Genomic DNA, 10,795 nt, shown 5'->3' with positions numbered 1-10,795 from the left:
GTATGGAGCGAGAGATTCAGTGATGAGATTTCCTCCTCTTGCTTAGAAATCAATATTTCCATCTTCATCACCTGAGCTCTCATCATTCATTTGGTCAGCGACTTCAATGAGTTCTGCTGATTTGTCATCCAACATAGTCATTGTGTTCATTAACTGATCATCTTTGGTCTGCAGCATTTGGAGTAGAACATTGTTACTTTGAGTAACGCTCAACAAAACTGCCTGCATGTTATCAAATTGCGCGCCCCTGTTTGCTAACAAGGATGGCGCCAACAGAGATGGTCGCCTCACTTCAAGTTCTCAGGAAACTATGCAGTATTTCGTTTTTTTATGTATTATTTCTTACACTGTTACCCCAGGAAATCTTAAGTCTTATTACATACAGCCTGGAAGAACTATTGGATATAAGAGCAACATTATGACCAGTAATACGACTTTCCTGAAGCGGATCCTCTGTTTGGACCACCACCCAGGACAATGGATCGGATCCCAGTAGGCAACCCATAACAATGGCGCCGAAGAAGGGGCAGACTGAGCGGTCTTCTGGTCAGGCTCCATAGTCAGGCACATCGCTCACCGCTCCCGAGTATACTACTCGCCAATGTCCAGTCTCTTGACAACAAGGTAGATGAAATTCGAGCAAGGGTTGCCTTCCAGAGAGACATCAGAGATTGTAACATTCTCTGTTTCACGGAAACATGGCTCACTCGGGATAAGCTCCCTAAATTTTATCAGCATATCGAATGTGCGACCCGGGCTGGCAAAATTCTGGATCATTGCTACTCTAACTTCCGCAATGCATACAAAGACCTCCTTCGCCCTCCTTTGGAAAATCTGACCACGACTCCATTTTGTTGCTTCCAGCCTATAGACAGAAACTAAAACAGGAATCGCCTGTGCTCAGGTCTGTTCAACACTGGTACGACCAATCTGATTCCAAGCTTCAAGATTGCTTCGATCACGTGGACTGGGATATGTTCGGGATAGCCTCAGACAACAACATTTTATGTATTCGCTGAGTTCGGTGAGTGAGTTTATTAGCAAGTGCATCGGTGATGTTGTACCCTCGGTGACTATTGAAACCTTCCCCAACCAGAAACCGTGGATTGATGGCAGCATTCGCACAAAACTGAACACGCGAACCACTGCTTTTAATCATGGCAAGGCGACCGGAAACATGACTGAATACAAACAGTGTAGCTATTCCCTCCGCAAGGCAATCAAACAAGCTAAGCGTAAGTATAGAGACAAAGTAGATTCGCAATTCAACGGCTCAGACACGAGACGTATGTGGCAGCGTCTACAGTCAATAACGGATTACAAAAAGAAAACTGGCCCCGTCACGGACACCGACGTCATGCTCCCAGACTAACTAAATAACTTCTTTGCTCGCTTTGAGGACATTACAGTGCCCCTGACACGGCCCGCGACCAAAACCTGGGGGCTCTCCTTCACTGCAGCCAACGTGAGTAAAACATTTAAACGTGTTAACCCTCGCAAGGCTGCCGGCCCAGACGGCATCCCTAGCCGCGTTCTCAGAGCATGCGCACACCATCTGGCTGGTGTATTTACAGACATATTCAATCAATCCCTATCCCAGTCTGCTGTTCCCACATGCTTCAAGAGGGCCACCATTGTTCCTGTTCACAAGAAAGCTAAGGTAACTGAGCTAAACGACTATCGCCCCGTAGCACTCACTTCTGTCATCATGAAGTGCTTTGAGAGACGAGTCAAGGATCATATCACCTCCACCCTACCTGACACCCTAGACCCACTCCAATTTGCTTACCGCCCCAATAGGTCCAATCGAAATCACACTGCACACTGCCCTAACACTTCTGGACAAGAGGAATACCTATGTAAGAAAACTGTTCATCCATTACAGCTCAGCATTTAACACCATAGTACCCTCCAAACTCGTCATTAAGCTCGAGACCCTGGGTCTCAACCCCGCCCTGTGCAACTGGGTCCTGGACTTTCTGACGGGCTGCCCCCAGGTGGTGAGGGTAGGAAACAACATCTCCACCCCGCTGATCCTCAACACTGGGGCCCCACAAGTGTGTGTTCTCAGCCCTCTCCTGTACCCCCTGTACTCCCAGCCAGAAGAGGACTGGCCACCCCTCATAGCCTGGTTCCTCTCTAGGTTTCTTCCTAGGTTTTTGGCCTTTCTAGGGAGTTTTTCCTAGGGAGTTTTTCCTAGCCATCGTGCTTCTTTCACATGCATTGCTTGCTGTTTGGGGTTTTAGGCTGGGTTTCTGTACAGCACATTGAGATTTCAGCTGATGTACGAAGGGCTATATAAATAAATTTGATTTGATTTGATTCACCCATGACTGCATGGCCATGCACACCTCCAACTCAATCATCAAGTTTGCAGACGACAGTACAGTGGTAGACTTGATTACCAACAGCGGCGAGACGGCGAGGTGAGGGCCCTCGGAGTGTGGTGTCAGGAAAATAACCTCACCCTCAACACCAACAAAACAAAGGAGATGATCGTGGACTTCAGGAAACAGCAGAGGGAGCACCCCCCACCCACATCGACGGGACAGTAGAGGAGAAGGTGGAAAGTTTTAAGTTCCTCAGTGTACACATCACAGACAAACTGAAATGGTCCACCCACACAGACAGCGTGGTGAAGAAGGCGCAACAGCGCCTCATCAACCTCAGGAGGCTAAAGAAATGTGGCTTTTCACTAAAAACACTCACAAACTTTTACAGATACGCAATCGAGAACATCCTGTCTGGCTGTATTACCACCTGGTACGGCAACTGCTCCGCCCACAACCGTAAGGCTCTCCAGAGGGTAGTGAGGTCTGCACAATGCATCACCGGGGACAAACTACCTGCCCTCCAGGACACCTACACCCCCCGATGTCACAGGAAGGCCAAAAAGATCTTCAAGGACAACAACCACCTGAGCCACTGCCTGTTCACCCCACTATCATCCAGAAGGCGAGGTCAGTACAGGTGCATCAAAGCTGGGACCGAGAGACTGAAAAACAGCTTCTATCTCAAGGCCATCAGACTGTTAAACAGTCATCACTAACATTGAGTGGCTGCTGCCAACATACTGACTCAAATCTCTAGCCACTTTAATAATAAAAATTGGATGTAATAAATGTATCACTAGTCACTTTAAACAATGCCACTTTATATAATGTTTACATATCCTACATTACTCATCTCGTATGTATATACTGTACTCCATACCATCTACTGCATCTTGCCTACACCGTTTGGCCATCGCTCATCCATATATTTATATGTACATATTCTTATTCATTCCTTTACACTTGTGTGTATAAGGTAGTTTTTTTGAAAATGTTAGATTACTTGTTAGATATATTACTGCACGGTCGGAACTAGAAGCACAAGCATTTCGCTACGCTCGCATTAACATCTGCTAACCATGTGTATGTGACCAATACAATTTGATTTGATTTGATTTGATGCAACAGATTTATCTAGTTTGGAGTGGACTACATCGTATTTAGTTTTGGCTAAATCGAGTTGTTCCTGGAGACAACAATTTTGTTGAAGAGTTTGTGCTCATTCATCGTCATAAGTATTTGCAATTACTTTAAATTGTTCAGATTTCAAACGCAGTTCCTCGGCTAGCAGAATGTTTTCATATCCTGCTTTGTCAATAGTTGCTCGGTTCTCTCCATCTGTCCCCTCATGTCAGCCATATCTTGCATGTGCTTCAGCTGTGCACTGCGGTATTGGACCGATACCAATCTTCGATGGCGATACATAAGGGCTAAAGTGGAGAGAACCATTACAAAGCCTGCGTTCGATGGTTGATTTTGGAGAGCGTTGTTCGTAATTTCTGCTGTTTTAACGCTAATGGCATACAGTTGAAGTCGGATGTTTACATACACTTAGGTTGGAGTCAATAAAACTAGTTTTTCAACCACTCCACAAATTTCTTGTTAACAAACTATAGTTTTGGCAAGTCGGGTTAGGACATCTACTTTGTGCATGACACAAGTAATTTTCCCAACAATTGTTTACAGACAGATTATTTCACTTTTAATTCACTGTATCACAATTCCAGTGGGTCAGAAGTTCACATACACTAAGTTGACTGTGCCTTTAAACAGCTTGGACAATTCCAGAAAATTACCTTTAGAAGCTTCTCAATAGGCTAATTGACATCATTTGAATCAATTGGAGGTGTACCTATGAATGTATTTCAAGGCCTACCTTCAAACTCAGTGCCTCTTGGCTTGACATCATGGGAAAATCAAATGAAATCAGCTAAAACCTCCAGAAGTCTGGTTCATCCTTGGGAGCAATTTCCAAACGCCTGACTGTACCACGTTCATCTGTACAAACAATAGTACACAAGTATAAACACCATGGGACCACGCAGCCATCATACTGCTCAGGAAGGAGACACATTCTGTCTCCTAGAGATGAACGTACTTTGGTGGAAATCAATCTCAGAACAACAGCAAAGGACCTTGTGAAGATGCTGGAGGAAACAGGTACAAAAATATCTATAACACAGTAAAACAAGTCCTATATCGTCATAACCTGAAAGGCCGCTCAGCAAGGAAGACGCCGCTGCTCCAAAACCGCCATAAAAAAGCCAGACTACGGTTTGCAACTGCACATGGGAACAAAGATTGTACATTTTGGAGAAATGTCCTCTGGAATGATGAAAGAAAATAGAACTGTTTGGTGATAATGACCATCGTTATGTTTGGTGGAAAAAGGGGGATGCTTGCAAGCCGAAGAACACCATCCCAACCGTGAAGCACGGGGGTGGCAGCATCATGTTGTGGCCGTGCTTTGCTGCAGGAGGGACTGGTGCACTTCACAAAATAGATGGCATCATGGGGTAGGAAAATTATGTGGATATATTGAAGCAACATCTCAAGACATCAGTCAGGAAGTTAAAGCTTGGTCGCAAATGGGTCTTCCAAATGGACGAGTATACTTCCAAAGTTGTGGCAATATGTCTTAAGGACAACAAAGTCAAGGTATTGGAGTGGCCATCACAAAGCCCTGACCTCAATCCTATAGAGAATTTGTGGGCAGAACTGAAAAAGTGTGTGCGAGCAAGGAGGCTTACAGACCTGACTCAGTTACACCAGCTCTATCAGGAGAAATGGGCAAAAAATCACCAAACTTATTGTGGGAAGCTTGTGGAAGGCTACCCAGAATGTTTGACCCAAGTTAAACAATTTAAAGGCAGTGCTACCAAATACTAATTGAGTGTATGTAAACGTCTGACCCACTGGGAATGTGATGAAAGAAATAAAAGCTGAAATAAATTATTCTCTCTACTATTACTCCTACATTTCACATTCTAAAAAAAAAGTGGTGATCCTAACTGACCAAAGACAGGGAATTTTTACTAGGATTAAATGTCAGGAATTGTGAAAAACTGAGTTTAAATGTGTTTGGCAAAGGTATATGTTAGCTTCCGACTTCAACTGTATTTAGGGTTGATATCACTGCTGAGGTCAGAGATCAATCCTTTTATGGGTGGAGGTTCACTAATTGGCAGAGGAGTGGTGACCACCTCTGATAACATGCACATTATTTTAAACATTTTGAGGAAAAATTTCCTATTTTTTTTCTACGTTTGGGTTTGGAATTCATTGGAAGCTGCAAATATTTTAATCTATTTATAGACGTTAATGAACCATCAGTACTGTATCAGTAATGTGGGAGTTGGACGTGAAAGAATTTTGCAAAAGCAAATTGATTAATCAATGATAATTATTAATCATACCTGGATCGGCTATCTGGGAATTAAACTTTAATTAACCTGAGAAGTTGGTCCATCTAGATTAATATGGGAATGTTTAAAATGTCTCATTTACTTGGAAGAACCTGAAAAGGTATGTTCGACAATTTAACTTATTCAATTCAATGAGACGATGAAATCAAATCAATTGAGATTGTCTGGATTATCATAAGTTTAAATAGTAGTTTAAATGTTAGGGTACATTCATCACCAGGTTCACATGTCCCTAAGGACGAAGCCCCATGGGATTCCTGCTGGAGGTGGGACTTCATTCAGTACTGAGTAGTCCTAAATGAGCTTTGAAAAGCATATTTTAATGATTTAATCGATGTTTATGATAAATCAAACCTGTATAGGCTATTTGGCAATTCAAAACTAATTAACCTGAGAGCCTTGTTGATGTAGGTTGTGTCGTGTCTCTGACTAACTGATTCAATTATATGACAGGTTCTTTTATCAAATCATTTACCTAACGTTTGATTGATTACTTTATTGAATTAAACCATCAACAATTAACTTATTAATAACCTGGGGCACCACGGAACAGTGTTTATAGAGCTGCTGTCTTCCGAATAAACGCTTATCAATAGCAGTCAATTATTAATCGTCACCTTATTCAGTCTCATATGAACGTCGTAAAATTCTTGGTTATCTTCACAAACCCTGGCTAACAAGTTGAATCAGCAATACAAAAATTGGCTTAATTATTTATTTACTAAATACCTAAATAATCACACAGAATTACATATACACAGGATGGATCATACATTGATTACTAATCATGTCATAAAAGAAGAAGTCCCTAGCGGACGAAACCGATATGACGGCTGGTTACACAAAGAAAGGGGGTTGGGTTTGAATGGAAGAGCGGGAAGACTGAGGGACAAAGGGGATTGGGTCTCTATCGGACCTTGAGAAGCTATGCTGCTGTAAATACAGAATCTTATGCATTCTAATAATTGCTCATTCTGAAAAGGAAAAGGCAAGATATATATTTTACACTGAGCTGCGCTTTGATAGGTGGGTCGAAGATGGAAGACTGGTTTGCCCAGCAGAGATCGCCAATGTCCTTTGCAGAATCTTTCTGGTCGTAGTGTTGTAGAGCGGATACGTTGAAGTACCCTGTCATTCTCAGGAGATTGTCTGTCCTTTCCTAGGCCACGTACGTTTACAGCTGCAGCTGATAAATCAACTTCTAGGATGTGTCACTTCTTCTTTAGTGAATAAGGGTTCATACAATTTTGCCATAATCAGCTCGCGCTGAATTCTGGCTGGTCTAATAGAAATTCATCCTTCCAGCATGGTGATCGTCATCTTCACATGATCTGGTCTCATCTAAATTTCATTATGTAGAAGAGAAGAGAAGAGAAGAGAGGGGTTTCATCCCTCTCCAACCAATGTCTGTTCACTTGGGCGTGGCCACTGAGTGAGCATAGTTTACTTATGAAAACAATTATCTCATTCAGAAGGCTAAAATTACATTTAATCTTTTCACAAATAGTTTCATATTTAAACATTTAAATTGCACAACAATTCCATGTGAATCTGATAACTAGGATGTGTAGACTTTCCAAGATACAATTTCTGTCATTTCCTGTCATCAGTAATAATGTCCCAGACAACAATTGATCTGACATCATATTCTTTCAGTACCAACGGATACTTTAAACTGGTTGGATTACAGAAATATTGTTCCATTCCCAACCTTTTGATGTTACTGTATTGCAAAGTCTCTCTCTGTGGTAACAATGGATTTTCAAAAGTCAATTTTTCTAGAGTGGAGAGAGAAGGAGAAAGGTATTTATGGGGGGTCATAAACCGGTGGGGGGAAGAGATGGAAAGGGGGTTTTATGACCCTCACCCAACAGGACGAAGTCATGACACTACACTGTACACATGCACAAGTGTCTCAGAGAGGAATACATACTATTGACCTACAGAAAACCTTGGATCAGGTGGAACTGATTGAACCCTAGTTTGGCTATCCTGGCACCAGAGTAAACCCTAGATTTCTCCCTTATATGGAACCCTCCCGGTGTTTACCAGACACAACCTTGAAGGATCATCATGTTTTTACCTGGATAACTAATTGACTTTCTCACGATGCTCAGAAGCCTTGTCACTTCAACCAGCAGGCTCTGGACATCCTGCAGTCACACAGCTGTTGTTGACAGATGCTTGCTTGTCCTCTATCCCTCCCTCCGTCTATCCCTCCCTCCCTCTTCCTGTTGCTCCCCTTATCCCTCTCATCGACCAACCCCTCCCGTACACACACCTGTCCCAGTGAGACCAACTTGGTGCTAGTACTATACACACACTGTCTCTGACACTCTGGTCTTGTCCAACTGGCTCAAGCAGCTTCCCAGTTACAAACGGACAGCAGGAAACTACTCACCCCAATGACCTCTCTAAGTACATATTCACTAGTGTACCTCATGACAACCACATCTGGTTTTCTCAGCATAATTCTCTCTAGCCCCTCATGCCCATAAATGGAGGCCGCATTACATGTCCCTTATCACTTTGAAACAGGCCCTTCTTTGGCCAGAGGGGTCAGTGCTATAGCTGATTGGCTGGGGCTGGTCTTTGAGGTACCAGAGTGAATCCCAGTTGTGGTGCGCTTAATCGCCACTTTCACATGGCCCCTCCACCCACACACACACACACACACACACACACTTAGCACTGAGAACTGAGCACTGAGGTTCAGATTAGATTGCTTATGGCTCCCAGGGCGGTTTGATCATATAAAAATAGAATATGTCCTCGTCCATCTATTTTTCATTATGTGACGGATTGGTAGAATGTGGCCATCATTTCGCTGCGTCCAAAGCTGAGCCTCCATGCTAAAAGCCCATATGACTTCCCTGTGATGCCAGCTATCCTCTGATGGCCAAACAGACACATTCCCCGAGAGTCATCTGCCATACATGGGTCAGATCCAGGTGAAATGTAACACACCCCCACACACACACACACACCCCCCGTCTGGTTCGACTGTCCCTTCTTAACCTGGGCCTCTATGGCCTTCAACTTCCATGTTGGATAACACTGTTAAATCATGTGATTAGGGAGAAACTTATTTTCACATTCACTGTATGAGCCTGAGTTATATCCTCTATAAATCTGTTTATGTTTTCCAAAAAAGCTGCCAGAGGATTGAGAGGGACTGAATATCTGTCTCCCAACCCTCACCGCTCCTCCCAGTGCCAGTCTAGTAGTATGGCCTTCTGTCACTGTGTCCCTCACTCACTCTTGTTGACATGTCTTTCGTTCTAATGAGGCTGGGCTGTAAGAGACTCTTTCAAAGCGGCAGAACAACTGTATAAACCACTTTTACAGTCATGTCCAGTTTTCTGTGAAATTGGTTTCAGCTTAAAAATACCATGTTTTTGACCCAATTCATTTTATGATATGTTATTGACATAGTATCTGTGCTATGTGCATGGCTAAGCTGTTTGTGTGTCATCTGTGACGTAACATTTTCAGCTGGCTTAGCCTAGATGTAATCTCCTCTCTGCCTCCTGAACATTCCTCTGCCAGCCTGTCAGTAACGAGCTAACACAGTCACTCACTTCACGGTAGCACGGGAGGATTGGGGGCAGGAAACAGGAACAAATCACCATGTGTAAACTGATGACAGACCACAGATAACACAAACATTTTCAGTTCCACTACTGATACACACACCCATTCACCAGTTTGACTCTCTAATTCCTCAAACCATCAAGCCCACACTATCTATACACTTTGCTACTGGTGCTTTCTTAGTATAATTTCTACACTCTACTATGAGGTCCTGACACAGGTCTCCATCTCCATAACAATCATCATCAACTATAACTAGAGTATCACTGCATACCTGTGTGATCCACACACACAATCAGTGAGGAGTCTTACCCTTCTGTGGTCAGGCAAAAGTCCTCCCTATCCTGGCAGACCTCCACGCCTTCCAAGGTGGTCACTCCCATGGTGGGCAGAGGAGGTGGTGCAGACGGAGGGGTGCAGCTCCTACAGCACTCTCCCTCCGCCGACCCCTCAGGAGAGCAGCTGGTCTCCAGGGCGACGCCTGGATGGGCTGTGATGGGGTCCACGTGGGAGGGGTTCTGACGGTGGAGACTCTGTGGTCAGTAAGGTCGCTCCCTCTGTGGGTCAACACGGGACTGACCTAAAAGACAAGAAACATGTGTCCACTAGTCCACAGCCTCCGGGCTTCTCTGTCAAACAGCTACCCCCTCTCTGCCCCTCTCTCCCTCACCCTCTCCCTCTCTCCCTCCACCTCTTTCTTTCTCTCTCTCCACCTCTCCCTTTCCCCCTCCCTCTCCCTCTCGCTCACTCTCTCTCTCTCCACAGGCAGGGCTTTGCAGTAGAGTGATTGTGGGATTATCGTCTCTTTCGATTACGGGGGCTGGGTGGGTGACGTCAGCCAGGCCTGCTTGTCCCTCCGCCAAGTGGGCACACAGTGCAGAAGATCTGGGGAACATGAAACAGGCACACCATACAGCCCGGCGTTCACTGTGCACTGTTACATTGGCTCAGTGAGTGTAAGTGTGCGGCTGCTCACACGCAGTCTGCAGAGGAGACATTTCACTCCTTCAGTCAAGACTAGGTAGACTGTGCCCCCACCACATCTCTCTCTATCTCTTGCTCTCTCCGCTCTCTCTCTCTCTCTCTCTATTTCTCTGTCTCTCTCTCCCAGTGAGTGCTGTCACTCTCGTCAGAGTGGATTTGGACAATTCAAGGGAATTAGCCCTGGGATCAAAGGCTCAGTGGTGTGGTGGAGATATATATATAGCAGCAGGCAGCAGGAAAGCCATGTCCACTCAAACGCAACATCAGTCACAGCACTGTAATCCCCACAGTACACATCCTGTGGTTCAGGCAGAGAAAGGACCAGCCACTGCCAGCCAACCTGTTTAATGGCCTCACCGATTGATTTTCCAATCACGCACCTGTGCAGAAGCCACTGATTGATAAATGAACGCATGATAATATTAACCTAGTTGCCTGATTGATATATCTAAGTGAACT

This window comes from Salmo trutta, chromosome 26 (genome assembly GCF_901001165.1).
Source record: "Salmo trutta chromosome 26, fSalTru1.1, whole genome shotgun sequence".
Lineage (NCBI taxonomy): Eukaryota > Metazoa > Chordata > Actinopteri > Salmoniformes > Salmonidae > Salmo > Salmo trutta.
The sequence above is the reverse complement of the archived record's forward strand: the minus strand, read 5'-3'. Positions refer to the sequence as shown.